The 16,511-nt window shown below is 39.5% G+C and overlaps 2 long non-coding RNA genes across 3 annotated transcripts in view; one reads left to right on the forward strand and one right to left on the reverse strand.

Annotated features, from left to right (window-relative positions):
• Positions 1-16,511, forward strand: part of LOC132661103 (uncharacterized) — a 105,779-nt gene that overhangs the window by 50,463 nt on the left and 38,805 nt on the right. The window lies entirely within an intron of this gene.
• Positions 913-7,082, reverse strand: LOC132661111 (uncharacterized). The gene is made up of 3 exons (XR_009602053.2): positions 6,928-7,082; positions 4,045-4,199; positions 913-1,163 (listed from the first exon to the last, which is right to left on the reverse strand). It is a non-coding gene; the product is annotated as an uncharacterized LOC132661111 (long non-coding RNA).

Genomic DNA, 16,511 nt, shown 5'->3' on the forward strand with positions numbered 1-16,511 from the left:
ACTAACCGATCAAATGAACAACAAAATACCAGACCCTTAGCAATAAATGGCTGCTTTTGAAATCAAGAATATCCCCCAAGAAAGAAAAAAAAAAAACGTTTCTAAAAATGTGCTGTTTCTTTTTTTTTATTTGATACAGATATTCAGATTTTTCAGTACATTTTCAAATCAAAAATTATTGGAAGAAAATGACAACCTAACCTACATTAATAAAACACAAAACAGCATTTGGGCCTTTTTATTGTCAAGACTTCACAAATAGGAGAAGGTGTTATGAAGAGCAAAGGGATACCGTTTGTAGCATTTCCCTTGGGCTGAGGTGCTTTATAATGTGTAGGCTTGCAGATTCTGGTTTTCAGAAATCTTCTAAGCTGAGCATGTTTCAGAACTGATCTTTGCCTTCTTGGTGATCTTAAGCAAAATTATGAAAATCTTCCCAAATCCTGATTTTATAACACCAAGAAATACTGACAGTTATGCTTCAGGAGGTTAATGATGGTCTAATTATCTTGCACCAATAAGGAAAAAGAGTCAGCCTTTTGGCAAGATTATGTCAGAACTAGTCAGATAATATAGATATTTCTACCTCCACACATTTTCTAAAGGGGGATGTTGCCGCTTTAATTAAATGTTATATGAATACATTTCAAATAGATCCAAACACAGGGCAAACTCTGTTTCAGAACTGTTTTTCTTACATTTAAAATGTATTTGAAATGTAATTAAAAAAAAAAGATAACGGGAAAGAAAAACTAAAATAACTCGAAACAAGCAGAATATAGTAGCTCATCATTACACTAATATATCAAACAATGTGATCTTAGCTTAATTATCCCCTTTGAGAGTTGAGAAAACTAAGCACAACCTTCAATTTACAGCTGTTTGGTGCCGGGAACCTGAATTATTATCGGAGAAGAAGGGGGGAAAAAGTTTATTTATTGTGACCTCCACTCAGTTTTTATTCATTGTGGAAAATCTGTATATTCACAAATGAGGGCTATTCATCCTTAGACCACAGCATTCTTCAGCTGTCCAGGCCTACATCAACTGCACTTCTCCAGCTTTTGTGTTCATCTCGAAGGCTCTTCATCCAGATTGTTCATCATCTTGATGGTCGAGCTTTATCTTGCTTTTGTGCAGCTGCATTCCGCTTATCCAAAGTGCTGAGAGAGACGAAGGAGAGGGAGAGGGAAAAGAGCGAGCAAGCAAGCAGGAGAGACCGAGCAGGGGAGAGTGGGAGAATAGAAAGGAGAAAAAGCAATGGCCGGTGCACATATGAGGATAATTTGTAGTTTCTCAATAATAATATAAAAAAAAGGAGGACAGGCTAATTACTGGCTTAACTAGGGCAGCCTGTGGATCTTCATGTCAAAAGGACTGCCCGTAATTATTTGCCATCAAAGCACATTCATATTGTGGCACAAAAGAAGGGCCTTTTGCAAATGGATCTTGCTAATAAACAGGGCTGAGAGGAGCATTATGTGTCTCCCTGGTTGCAGGCACATTAACACAGTGACATGGAGCATAACTCGGGGCCTGAGGAAAAAAACACCAGAATGATAATTATCCCCCGCCCCTCCCCAGCTCCCTCTCGGTCCCTTTGTGTTGGATGAGGAAGCCGAACATGACCTATTGGAGGGCCCAAGGCAGGCTATTAGTGACCCCAGAGCCCTGACAAGGTGCCTCTGTTCTTTTAAAAGCCTGCCTCTTGATGTCAGGAGGGCCACGTGGACAGGCTGGCTCAGCTCGAAATGGTCCAGCAAACACTTCAACCTTAAAGACACCTGGAAGGTCATGACCAATTTAATGCAGATGGAGACAGCAGAGGAGACAAGGCTCTGTTGAATCTGGGTGCTGAAGTTTCTTACTCCCTTTTCTTTTTCTTGATTGTCCACACTTGCTCTCAAGCATGTATTTAAGTCCTCAAAACTAGATCTGGGCGGGGGAAGAAAGTTCTCTCTCTTTCTCTGTTAGTAAATGGAGAGAGTTTCAGGGTGAAAAAAGGTGGATACAGATAGAGCCCCTTGGGTTAACCCTGCTTCTGGCAGATGTGACCATCCTGATTACCCAAAGGTAGGGGTTAGTTGGGGCGGGCAGGGGCCTGCCTTTCTTGCTTCTTGCTGGGCAGGTGCAAGAGGTTCTTGTGCAGTAGAGGCTCACCTGTGAGCTAGGCCTGCCTGATGCTGGCATTGCCAGAGCTTCAGACCCGCTCAGAAGGCCTGAGGCTGGTTCTACTTTTATAGAGCAGTTGCTAGTAAAGCAAAGCGCCCGTAGTCAGCTTGGAAAATGTACCCGAGACCATTAAGATTGGGTTGCCTTTCCTCTTTCCTTCTTCTTCACTTTCTGTCTTGTGATTTTTCTGTGGGAGGTGCCTTCTGACAGGGGGGCACCCCAGAACCCAGAATGTGGGGGAAGGTATTCTATCTTACATGCACCATGAGCAAAACCAATCCCTGGAACTCTTATTTTACCAGCAGAGAAATTAAGGGTGATAATTTGCATTGCAAAACAATGCTTGCTTCACAAATGCCGATTTTCCTGAGCATTTAAATATTTAATTATTTGAAAGGTTGGAGGTTGATGAACTTCAAGTTAAAATGTTATGAGCCATTTCTAATGGAAAATCTACTGGGAATGACTTAGAAACACTGAAAGATGTGTATCTGTGGGAAAATAGGATTAAGGGTTTTTAGGATTTGACTTAAACTGATCAGGAGTTTGCCCTCTATCTGAAGCAGGTTGAGCCTAGGGAAATGGCACACTCTCAGCTTGTAAAGTGCCCAATAACCTGCCTTCCTTCCTTCCTTCCTTCCTTCCTTCTGCTGTCCCCCACCCCACCTCCTTCCTCTCCAAATATCTTAGCATAAAGAAATTGGGGTGCTGACATACTAATTATAGACATAAAATTTCCAAACTATTAGAGTGGTTAAAAAGAAAAAAAGTTGAAACCTTGCTATTCTTTATTTGAATCTCTCTATCCTGGACCTCTATCTCTGAAACGTTTAACTCTTATATCCGACTGCTCGTAAGACCTCTACTCTACACTAGCATATCAAATACACATCTTAAACCCAACATATCCAGAAAGGAATTCATAATCCTCCTCCCCCACCCCGATAGCCTTATTCACAGTTTTTCCAATCTCCGTGGATGTCAGCTGCAACTTTCCAAGGCTAAGGTCAGAAACTTTGTAATTATTCTTGTCTCCTCTCTTACCACAACCAAGCTACCAGAAAATACTGTTGGCTCTACCTTGAAAATACATTCAAAATGGAACTACAACTCAGTCACCTCCACTGATACCTTGGTCTGAGCCATCATCATCTCATGCCTCCATGATTCCAGTAGCAGGTTTAACAGGTTTCTGCCCCATTTGATCTACTCCTAAATTGGCAGCCAAATTGGTCCTTTTAAGCTGGTCATGTTGGAAGTTTGTTACAAAGGCCCACGAGGTTCTGACTTTATCTCTTACTTTTCCTTCCCTTAATCATTCCATTCAAGCAACAGTGCCCCAGAAATTTTCCCATAAACACATAGTAAGAATGCTCTGCACCTTAGTACACTCAACTCCCTCACCTCCGAGTCATTTTTCAGAACTCACTTTCTCAATGAAATGTATCCTCAACACCGTATTTAACCCTGCAGTTACCTACCACCCCCAGCACCGTGATTCCTGGCACCCTTAGAAATGCTGAAATTTTTACTTTAAAAAGTAGAAAGGGGAGTCTGATTGTTTGTCATGATTTCCCCTTCCCATGTGTGGAAAAATCCATGCCAAGCAGTTCTCCAGTTCTCAGCATATACTGACTGGGTGTAAAACTTGACTCTGTTCTGACACTGTCTACCTGGAGATAGTATCAGATCCCACAGGTCGAGGGCTCAGTCCCCCAAGACTGCCCCCTCCTTAAGACACCAATGGCAAGGCCAGATTGTTACCTGCACTTCTAAGCAGCTGGCTATAAATCAGAGGTTCCCACAGCTCGGTTCCTACATTGGAATAATTCACTGAAGTCGCTGACAGAACTCAGAGAAACATTTACTTACATTTACCAGTATAAAGGATGTTATGAAGCATACAGAAGAATGGCCAGATGAAGGGGTTACATGAGGTGAGGTTCGGAAGGGTTCTGGCACAGGAGGTTGTGCCCCCATGGAACTGGAGTATGCCACCCTCCAGGCACGTGGGTGCTATAACCAACCTAAAAGCCAATCGTATCTGATTACTTGAGAGTTTTTATAGAACTTTAATTTCCAGCCCTCCCTTTCTCTTTCCAGAGATTGGTGGGTAGGGCTGGAAGTTCCAACTCTAATCACTGGGTCTCTTGGGACCAGCCAGATTGGACACCATCTCAGGGCCCCGCCCTAGGTCACTTCATTAGCATAAACTTAGGTGTGCTCAAAAGGGGCTCCTTAGGAGTAACAAAAAATACTCCTGTCACCCAGGAAAGGGGTTTAGGAGCTTTGTGCCAGGAACCCTGGACAAAGACCAAATAAATACATTTCTTATTACACCACACCCCTTTACTGTGCAGCTGTGGGCTCTGTCAGCAACCTGGAGGACATTAGCAAATTCGTGAATCAGCTTGCACTGCTTATTGTGAAGGAGAATCATTTGTTAGCTTAAGTAAAACCTGGATTAATTACAACTGTCTGTGAAAATATTGACTAAGGAGGTCTTTAGTATACATTTAAGAAAGGTGAAAATCTCACAGACTCATGAAATTCAAGCCCTCTTTTTGTTCATCAGTAGTAGTTGGGGCAGTAATAAAAGCAGACACTTTGGTTCAACTGAATAATGATACAGGAAAAAATAATTAGGGTTTCAAATAAATGATTTTGCAAAGCTTTTTTCCCGGGGTATCTGTGAACAAATGGAGTGTGTGGAAGGGTGGACAAGCAAGACAAGAAAATGTACTTAGAGGTGGCTCTCCGAAGAAGTTGTTCTTTCAGTTTGTTCCCTCCTTTTGTGTGACTTGGGAAGAAACAATCCTAGAAAACCTCGTGAGAACAGTTCTGAAAAGATTTGAAAATGCTTATTTTCTGTAGGTTAACATATGAGGGAATGGGGTTGGTGGCATATTGTGACCCCTGTTTAATGTTGATCCTAAACTTCTTAAAAGTGTGTGTTGGGTTCCCTGTCCATGTTTCCAGCTCCTCAGTGTATTACTGTTCAAAATTATTTACTTTGGTTTAAAATCATATATGTGATGTCAATTATTGACTTAGAAAACATGCCTTGAGTAAAGTGCTTGTTGATATTAGCACACGCAGAAGAGTCTTTGTGGAAGAAACAATGCTACCTCTTCTTTAAAGATAGAAAAGTAGAACCAATCAGGGCTCCCATTGTGGGCCTGGGCATCCTGAGCGGGACTGAACAATCTTTCAGGGTACATTTTCAGGAACCCTCCTGCAAACAAAAGGGGACTTCCTTTTCCCTTCTATAGCCTGGTTTTTGAAACCAAGTGGAATCTGTCGCATAATTGTTGCCATAAGGAGAGGCCTCATTCTGTGTCTGAATCCTTTATACCCTCATGTCCCTGAAAATGCCTTTCCAGAGAGAAGTGTGCAGGAGAGTCAGTGGATTGGGTGCCGCGGTCCAAAATCCCCTACAAAAGACAGAAGAAAATAGAGTCCCAGCCTGTAGTGTGTGGATCAAAAGAGAGGAAAATAGAATAGTTACATTTAGAAAGCTTATATGGATCTAGCTACTCATTAACACCATCAGACAATATGGACGTATTTATTCTTTAACAAAAGCTGACCACCCACAGAATGAGAGAGAAATTCTGATACTTACCTCATTTTTCAGGGTAGAATTTTTTGTTATTGTTATAGTAGTATTAATATATAGTAGTGTCAGTAGTATAGTTAGTATTTTCTCCTTTCCTAAATGGTAATGTGTGTTTGCGTCCTTTATATCCACATTTAAACCTAAGTACACACATACACACGCACATATACATGCATGTGCATATAAAGAAAAAAATATGTCTACTGTGTGTGTATGTATGTACAGAGCAAGATATATGTACACATGTGTGCATATTATATATACATATATGTGTTTATATTTATATATACACGTATATAGGTCTTACATATATACACACACACACACACACACATATATGTATATATATATATATATATATATATATATATATATATATTTAAAAGTTTATTTATTTTGAGAGAGTGAGAGTGCAAGCAGGGGAGGGGCAGAGAGAGAGGAAAGAGAGAATCCCAAATAGGTTCTATGATGTCAATGCAGAGCCTGACATGGGGTGCGATCTCATCAACCATGAGGTCGTGGCCTGAGCCGAAATCAAGAGTTGGACGCTCAACTGACTGAGCCATCCAGGTTCCCCAAGTCATATATATATGTTTATTAAAAAAGTTCCAAGTCTTCCAACAAGACCTAAAGCATGTAGTGTCTTTTTTGCTGTAGTGTGATACATCTTTCTTTAAAACACATCATAATATTTCATATTGCAAGTAATATACATTCACTGCAGAATATTTGGGCTGTATAGGAAAGTACAAAGGAGAAATAAATATCACACAAAAATCATATAGTACAACTATCTAAAGAAAACTACTATTACTGTACTTTGTTGTTGTGTTTATGTGGGATACTTTTTAATTTTGGTTGTCCCCAAACTACTATTCTCTAAGAGGATATGTGAAACATATGTCTCACATGTGAAACAAATAAATTGTGGCATAATTGGTGCATTCATTTTGGTATTTTAAGACAATGCACTTTTTTGTTCAATAAATCTCCTTTTCTGAAGTACATACTTATTCTTTGCCCATCCATCCATCCATCCATCCATCCATCCATCCATCTATCCATCTATCCATCCATCCATCTATCCATCCATCCGTCCGTCCATCCATCCATGTATCTTTCCCATGTGTACTTACAGATCTTCAAGTAATGTTTTTCATTTCCATTAGGATTTTAGGTTTTCCCACCTAACTAGTCTCTTGCATTATCCTAGGTCTACCCAAACTCCATTTTGGTAATGTACCAACATGGTAGTGATTTTGTTTCCTTGGTATTCTTTTTTCCCACTGCCTCTTACCTCCTTCAGTCCTTTAGCAATTCATCTCAGTGGCTTGGATTATGATGTCACTGTTCATCCACTTTAACCTGTTAGTCTGAGCTTTTCCTTTGTGGGTACCATCTGTAGTTCATCCATCATGCCTTCATCTCTTTTTACTTTCTCAAGGTTTTTTCATCTTTGTACCTATTCTTCACCTCCCTTTTATAATCACGTCTTCCCATTTGACTTGGGCACAGCAGTCAATCATTTCAACTACGTCCTATCTCATACATTCAGCTTATTAATGAATTTATCACCCCTTCCCACACAATGCTGAGGAAATCTTGTGATTTTTCTGATTGATAAAAATTTATGATATCCAACCTTAGTTAAAATTTTAAAGCTGATGAAAATAACTTTTTAATGGCAAATGCATCCCTTTCCCTTTCTTTCTGATGTTTTATTTTTTCTTTAAACTACAGTTCTGTCCCTAGGCCTCTTTCTTTTAGTGGGCAATCTGACTGCTACTATCAGAAAGAAAAGCAAGCTCATGGAAGTTGGTGTGGTATGGTGGAAGAATAAGGGACTCTGGACTTTGCTACATTACACTTTTGGCTTCACCAATTACCATCTGTATGACTTTGACCCTTGACTTAGTCCTTGAAAAACTTTCATTTTTTTTATTTTGAAAAATTTACCAACTTCATAGGATTTGTCAAGAAAACTCAATGACACGATATGTTCAAAGAATTGTAGCTATTATTCTTATCAGGTAGCAGTGCTCTCAACTTCCTTTTCCATTGAGTTCTAAGTTTATTTGTATCTTTGTCCTTTCTTACTCCTTCCCTATTGGTTTAGAAGAAGATATAGCAACTCCTTCCAAGACTAATAACCTGGAGACTGTATCCTGCATCCTGGACCTTGGCTCCATCAGGTATTCTGTCTCTTTCTTGCATCTTCAACTTGAGTGGCCACACATCTTCCTCATGTAAATGCCCATTCTCTCCAAATTCCTTCCTTCTTGACAATGGTTTTTTGAACATATGACTATTCATAACTCACAAGTGTAATCTTTTTACTTTTCAATCTTGTGCTCTTGGCGTCTTGTTAACCCCTTTTCTGAAACTGTTTATAAAAGTGTCCTATGACTCCTGATTGGCAACTTCAATTGGAGATGGGCCTTAGTTTTCAGCCCAGGAAGCATGAAGAGAACATTGTGCTTCCAGTGCTTCTATTAGACTTGGTTGCCACTCACACTGTGGTGCTATGACACTGTATTGTTATTGGGTTGTCTTTCTCACCTGGTAGATGATGAATGTCTTGAAGAGAGGGCTTTATTCCTAAAAGCCAAACTGAAGGATAAACACACACACACACACACACACACACACAACCACATTGACTCCAAAGACTGTTGTCGCGAAAAGGAAACTTGACATATAAAGATTGCCTTATATACACCCTGAGGTTTGTAAGTGCTAGGAATGGGCATCTTTTCATGTTTAGTGAGTGTTACCAGGACATTTCTGACATTGCCATCAGCCAGTCAGCAGATATTTATTTATTGACAGTGCTAGATACTGTCATGAGTAATAGGAATTCAGTTCTGAATAAGACCTAACTGTCTTTGCCTTTTGGGGCTGGTTGAAGGTTCAAGGACTTGAATTCTGTACATCTACCCCTCCCCACAGGACATATTAAACACTTAAATTTTACAGCTTCACACTTAGAACTTTTGGGGGGAGAGAGTTATGTTAGAAGTTTCTGTCATTTTCACTTGGGTAGAAAATGTATTTTTCTCCAGACTCATCTGGAGTCAGGGATAGAGTCAGTAAATTAAGTTTAAATTTCAGTAAGTATTTTTGACTTCTACATAACAATGATTGCATAATATGGGAATATGTACACTTGTTATTTAAAAACTGAGCACCTGTGAACTTAGGCACATCCTTGCATGAAGGTTTTGTACAGATGGCACAGGTCTAAGGAAGGAGTCACAAGCACTAGAGAAACATATCCAGTTTGGAAAGTTTTGCTTTTTAAGGTCCTCTGTGTAGAAGGAATTATGGAACAAATTTCACTTTGAAAGGACCAGCTTTAAAAATAGCCTTTATATATATACACATATATATGTATATATATAAACAGAAATAGTCTATCATTGCTTTAAATCTCAATATGTGATATTTTCCATTCTGAGATTCCTGGATATATATATATATATATATATATATATATATATATATATATATTCCAAATATATATGGATTTCATAACTCAGTAGCCTGCTTGTTATTGAACCAGACATACATTTGAAATATCCTTATCACGATTATGTAACTTCTGAAAAACTGAGTACCCTACTTTGAAAATATTTAAGACTATGTAATGCATTATCAGTACAAGATGATACTGCATAGTTTGTTTTGAAACTGCTATTGTTGTTGGAGTACAACACATTAATCACTGCCACTGGGGTTTTTGCTTTTTTAATATAATCAGAAGAGAAATATGCTATGATCACCCCAACCAAAGTGCTGGAAGAACTGAAGCCACCTGTTGGCATCTTCCAGATGACAACTTTGAATGTATGTCAGTATTATCATATCTTTTTGTGCTTGAATGAAACTGTGACCCTCTTAGCATCTTTTCGGTGTTGCCCATACATTTATCCTCTCTTGTCCTTTGTTTGGTTTTTGGCCCCACTTTTTCAGCAGTTTGGGAGAATTATATGAGACTCACACCATTGGGAACCTGGGGATGATGGCAAGGGGACTATCTTTTGCACTTCTGGGGTTTCACAGAAGTTTGAACAATGTTTAACACTTGTAAATGCTTAACAGATACTTTTCATAAGTCTGAATGGAGAAGCATGATTGCTTTTTTAAAAAGATTTTATTTATTTATAAATCCAAGTTAGTTAACATATAATGTAATAATGATTTCAATAATAGAATTTAGCAATTCATCACTTACATATGATACCCAGTGCTTATCCCATAAGTGCCCTCCTTAATGCCCATCACCCATTTAGCCCTTCCCCCCACCCAACACCCCTCCAGCAACCCTCAGTTTGTTTTCTGTATTTAAGAGTCTCTTATGGTTTGTATGATTGCCTTTTAAGTCTGTGTGACCACTGTGGTCTGAAATCATGGTCCTTTCCCATTTGAAAGGCACCTTCTCCATCTACTTATATCTGTTCTCAATAGAAGATGGCTACTGAGGCTCTGAGAGATGACCCTTAGAGAAGTCTTGACTTCAATAAAGTTTATTTCCAGTCTTCTCAGACGAGTTACCTACTTTGAAGGTCCCTTGTCCTTTACCTGTGTTTTCTGTTTCCTCGTGTACTCCAAGAGCAAAAAGATTTTGCAGGAAAATCTGCTTTTTAATAGCAGCCAATGCTTTAACCTAAAGGAGTAGCTCTAAGTTCAGGTATTGGTCAACAAGGAGGGGAAGAAGGTATTTGGGGACAATTGGGATTTCCTGGAACTTCTTGAAATCCATTGAGTTAGGCCACCAGATCCTGTGCCCACAGATGAGACGAGTCCTAAAACTGGATAATGTTTGATTCTGGTCAAGGGATATTCTGCATGGGCATGGATTGGGATTTCCCTTATTTATTAAACTTAAAAAATTCTTATGACAAACAGTTTTTAAATTATATAGATGAAAGTTTATTTTCTTTCTGACTTAAAGGCCCCTGCCTCCACTACCACACCCACAGGCATGTACACTCATGCTCACACAGGTACATGATTTTGTATCCATCATACATCAACACTTCATTCTGTCTCCCTGTTAAGCTTATCCACATATTTGGGCAAGGGTAAAGGTGGGAAATGTGCCCCCTATCCAAGCAATCTCAGTTTATTGAACCTGTACAGCATTTATCAGGATTCTAAGACCAGGGACTGTTTGTCTTTGATAACAAATGCCAGCCATCAGGTCTATAGTAAACCTAGGAAAAACTGGGAAAAATCTTTTTTCATGTAACTGTCTTGTAGAAAATAATTTGCCCCAGACATTTTCATCTTTGAAAGAATGTAGATTTATAGGCTTGATTTCTTAATCAGGGTGAACTTTTGTTAATGTTTCATGGCTAGGATATATATGGTCGTGCCATGGACCCAGTGGTGATATTAGTAATAAAGACAATATTATTAATATCACTACATCAATATAAAAAGAGTTATAGAGTTAACATTTGTAAGACAAAAAAAAAAAAGAAAGAAAGAAAAATCCCAGGTTAACAGTTGCCTTCTCTGCCATTAACTCACTCGTTGGCAGTATTTTATGCACTCATATAGTTTATATACCAAGACTAGTATTTGGCAAGAACAATCAAAGACACACAAAAACAACCAGTTGCTTCTTTTTTTCCCCTTGCTTTTCATTTTCCCCTCCTCCTCCTTATGATGAAATTTTATTATTTCTTTGAAACTCCGAATCAGCCTCTAGTGGGGGGCCGTGTCCTTTTAGAGCCAAAGTACAGTATTTGAACTTTGCTATCACATAACACTTTCTGAGACTGCTTGTCTGAAATGACTTAATTTGCACTGCAGGACCAGCCCTGAACCCACAAATACTCCAAAAAGCCACAGTGAGCCAGGGCAGCAGACCTATTACTAATTTTTTATTAAAATCCCTGAGGCACCCAACACAGGGCCCCAAAGCAGCTTTAATAATAGACAACATACAGCACATTTTTCTTGTATTGCCATGTAATCAAATCTGAGGCTGCTGTTCACTTTCTTTGTTTTACCTAGAGGACCGGCTTCCAATTTAGTTGTGGCCTACTCTAAACTGATTTTTCATTGTAATTAATGCCTACTTTGGCCTCAGCCACTTATACAACTTTCCATTAGAGGTTTGCAGCCATCCACTGAGTCTTTTACTAAGTTACCCTCACAGACCTGCTATAGCTGCAATTTTGTTAAAATCTTTCTTTTTATTATTTTTTGTAAAGAATTTTTAAATTGCTTAGCTAAATAGTTAAAAAACATTTTCCTTCTTCCTTCTTTCTGTGCTGTACCTATTAAAATATTTGGGCAGAGGTCCATGTTGGAGAAAAATTCTCTCTGTCTCCCTCTCTCTCTCCCTCTCTCTCTCCCTCTCTCTCTCCCTCTCTCTCTCCCTCTCTCTCTCCCTCTCTCTCTCCCTCTCTCTCTCCCTCTCTCTCTCCCTCTCTCTCTCCCTCTCTCCATCCACCCCCTTAGCAGCCTCCGACTACCGCAGCCTTGAAGTGATTTCAGAAAGGCTAGTGGAACTTACTTAGATCCAGGGACTTCTGTGGCTAATTTTCTGTCTTTTTGTGCTGTCCATTTCCTCTGAAATAGTACCTGAGGTTTAAGGTTCTTCAGCAGAGGATGTTAGGAGACCTCTGCAAACATTCGGGCAACAACCTTCCCACCACTAACCTTAAAAAAGATTATGGCAGTGGGCCCAGGGTCAGATTGAATAGATGAAAAAGTATATGGCATGCCTTTGCTGCTCCCTGAACCTTTCTCTGTTGGCTGGGCTGACATTTTCAGTGACTTTTCTCAGAGTCTTGTTTAGACTGTCTTCCTAGAAAATTCTGGATCTGTTTACTACCCATCTTCTCTCACCTCCCTTGGCATTACCAAATCACAAGGAACAACTATCAGAAATTAGAGCCCTCTGGCTCCTTGAATGGAAGGAAGCCCTCCTTCATGTCCATGAAGACATGGTTTTTAAGAAGACCCAGTGAATTAGCAAGGTCCATTAACACAGCATTGATAACAAGTAGCTTCCACAGAAGGCAACTTCCTTGGCTTTAAAGGCCTTGGCTAAGAATACTCTGAAATTATGAGAACTTTGTGCAGTTTTTGCTCTTACATTTTAAACATTAGTAGTTTACCCTATGGGACTGATGGAGGATGATCTCCTACTGTCTGGTAATGAGCAATGGATTTCCTTGTCTTAGCTGATATAGGTTACGAAATGCTGCTAGCCATTGAGTATAATAATTCCCTTTCTCATCTTTCAGAGTCATTTTTTACTGGATAACATTTTACACTGTTGTGTAATACTGTCGGCCTTTTAAATGGCATGCACAGACTCTTTTGATCACATCTATGTGTGAGTTGTTGAAACTGAAAAGTGCACAGTGTCTCGATGGAAACTTGTATCTGTGTTGTGGCTAACTGTCAACAACTTGGTAAAGTTTTATGAGAGAGAACACATTTGTAGGTTGGGGAAAGTGAGATCCAGGTCTTTTTCCCAACACCATTGCTTGTTTGTTGAACAAATAAGGCTTGCTCTTCCTCATTAGGTGGTGTGGCCTTATCAAATTTATGGCAACTCTTCTTTCTCCCAGCCAAGATCCACAGGCATCAGAAGATAAACAGAAGCACCTATATAAAGCACTTGATAATTCATATATTTTACCATAGAATATGGTTCCTTTGGTTATTGTTTACGTAAGAAGTGAACCTTGAAAAGACTGATTTGTGTGTGAGGCTTTAGAAGTCAGGTAGTGTGCTTATACTCACACCTCATGAATCTTACGTTTGCATTCATACATATAAATTATCTAAAATTTAAATGTAGAGTGACACTGAAAGGGAAGTGGACTGGTAATTTATTAGGTGATATGTTTTCCTTCTAAATTGGAGCAATCTCATGTACCATGGGTAGAATATGTTGTAAGGACTGAAGACTAAAAAAGAATCACAGCCAACATGGAGAACCAGATTTCTAAAAGTTTACTTAAGAAAAATTCTATCTCAGTGCTTTTTATTTTCCTATTTTTCCAACCTCTTCTCCCTTGTGTCTATAACCAAAATGATCTATCCTGCCTGCTTCCCGAATGTGATAGCCCAATCATAGTTTAACTCATTCATCAGCTTCTCGTGCACCTTCCATTAGCACCATTCACCCCTCTCCTTGCCCTAAACATTTCCCCATCCATTGTACACCAGTTGGCTTCTATTTTAAAGAACTTCCTGGCATTGAACATCAGAGTCTGCCTTGTGCCAGTTCTGGCAAATAAAGACAGCCCTCCTCTTTCCTTTAGAAACATCAGGATGATTTTATTCCACCCTTATTTTCAAGTGAAAACATGAAACTTGACTCTCTGGCTTTAAAGTCCCTCAGAAGATTAATTAGGGATTCCATTTAGGTTTTTCTAAAATGTGTGTGTGCGTGTGTGCGTGTGTGCGTGTGTGTGTGTGTGTGTGTGTGTGTGTGTGTGTGTGTGTGTAAGATGAAGGGCAGAGGAACATTCTATTTGGACCATTGACAGATGTTAGAATTTTCTAGCAAACAGAACTGTTGTGCATCCTACCAGGTGCCCAATCAAAACATGTCTTACTGACATCTGAATGGAATCAGATGGAGGCAGCACAAATGCGTTTCCCCCCCAATATGAATGGGATATTTTCTTGTCTTTCTGACACAAGACAAGATGCTAAGAATTAGAGAGGGGTTGGGCGATTGTGGTTGGCCTGAGCATTAATGCTGGGCTGTTCAGAGCCCTTTCACAATACTGAATACAACTGCAAGGGCTATTTTTACATTAATTGGAATGATTTGGCATCATAAAATATTTGAATGCAAAGGAACTGCGGAGATAATCTAACTCAACACCCTCACTCTGCAGATGGGGAAAATGAGACCCAGAGAAATTAATAAAATTGCCCAAGGTCCCATAAGCAGCCAGTGAGTCAACTGAGAATGAGACCCAGCTCTTTGTAGAATGTTCTCTCCCTTGATCTGCATAAATAATTCTGAGGCTTCCCGTCAAAGCCCAAGCCTACACCAGAGACAGAAATATTGAATTTTGGGAAAGAAGTTTAAGGTACCACTTAATCTGCATCTGCAGTGAAAGCCCAGCAGGAATCTCCAAACGACTTTCCTGCTAAAGTAGCTGTTTGAAATAGACCAGCCATTTGAAAACTGCAGCTTGGTGTAGTGGAAAGCATGTCACTGGAAGTCAAGGGTATCTGTCCAGCCCTGGCTAAAATGTTGATCATCTGGACCTTCGAAACATTAAAGTGCTTTGAAAGAATCTAAGAAAGTATTTAAAATTCAGATCTCCACACTCCTGCTCCTAGATAGGAACTGCATATGTCTGAGATAGTGCCGAGTAAGCTGCATTTTATTGACGACAGTTTCTGAAGACAAGTTACTGACTCCGTGAAGCTTTGAGTCAAACATATGTGTCTGTGTGTGTGTGTTTGAGTGGGCAGGGAAGTAATTGATAAGAACATCATAAAGAAGTTAAATCCAGAGATTGATAAATGAGATGAAAAATAAGGTATAATAAATAGATAATGTATAATAATGTATAATAGATAATGTATAATACATGCTGTGTGGGACTGCAGTTGCTGGTATGGACAGAGATGGCTTTCAAAGACCCAAATAGAGAGGAAGAACCTGTCATTTGGAGATTTGAGGGAAAAAACAGAGCGGGGGAGCTTGTGCAAAGACTACAAGACAGGAACATCCTTTGTGTGAGCAAGGACCACCAAGAAGGGTGAGGGAGGCAGAGAGTGGATGAGGGAAAAACACCAGCCCATGAGGGTGGAGAGGGGCATGTGCATATCCTGTGTCTGTGGTGAGGAGTGTGAAATTGGAATGTGGATTTCTTCCTAATTGAATGGGCAACTATCAAGTGTTTTTTTTTTTGTTTGTTTGTTTGTTTGTTTTTTTTTTTAGCAGAAGAATGATACGATCCAATCTTTGCTGTAAAGAGATGCACTTGAACAAGCGTCCCAGGTGATTCTGACGCAAGGCATCCGCAGATGCACACTTTGCAATTCTCGGCCAACCTGTGATCTTCCGCAGTGATTTGCCTTTCTGGGTTTTAGTGTTCTTCTTTATAAAATCTGATTCATGACCATCCCTATATCACAGGAATTGTAAAAATCAAGTGTTCCCCTGGGAATATTGTGCAGCGGTAAATCTTAAAAATGTATACATTTATTTTTACTCTTGTCTCGAAAGCCAAACTGGAAGACTATTGACTGGGAGGTAATTCAGATTTTGGCCACTGGGTTGGAAAAGTCATGTGCTGCAGAACACCCACTTGTAACCAACTTATTTTTCTTCTTTCCAGTACTCATTCTAAGTGGATTTCCCTTTTGTGTATGTATGTGTTTGAGACAGATGGCGACTTTACAGCATGATGTTAGAAGAAAAAAGTGTCTGGAAAAGGAAGAAGGGAGGCAAACACGAAAAGCAAGGCTTGAATAAGCAATTTTTCTTAAAAGGAATACATTCTGGGACAGTTTATTTTTGTGATCTGCCTGGAATTTGGGGACAATGTGCTAGAATTCTCTTTTTGCCTTCAGCTGGCAAGCTGCCTAAAAAAGGTGGGGACTTGGAAGAGAGACACAGTGTTTCTGTTAAAATAAGGCTTTATTGAAAAGCAGGACCAGTGGCTAAAGTTAGTCCTTGGCTTTTTTAAAACACTGTGGCTGGGTCTACAGAACACTG

Source organism: Panthera onca, chromosome A3 (genome assembly GCF_046562875.1).
Source record: "Panthera onca isolate mPanOnc1 chromosome A3, mPanOnc1 haplotype 2, whole genome shotgun sequence".
NCBI classification, from domain to species: domain Eukaryota; kingdom Metazoa; phylum Chordata; class Mammalia; order Carnivora; family Felidae; genus Panthera; species Panthera onca.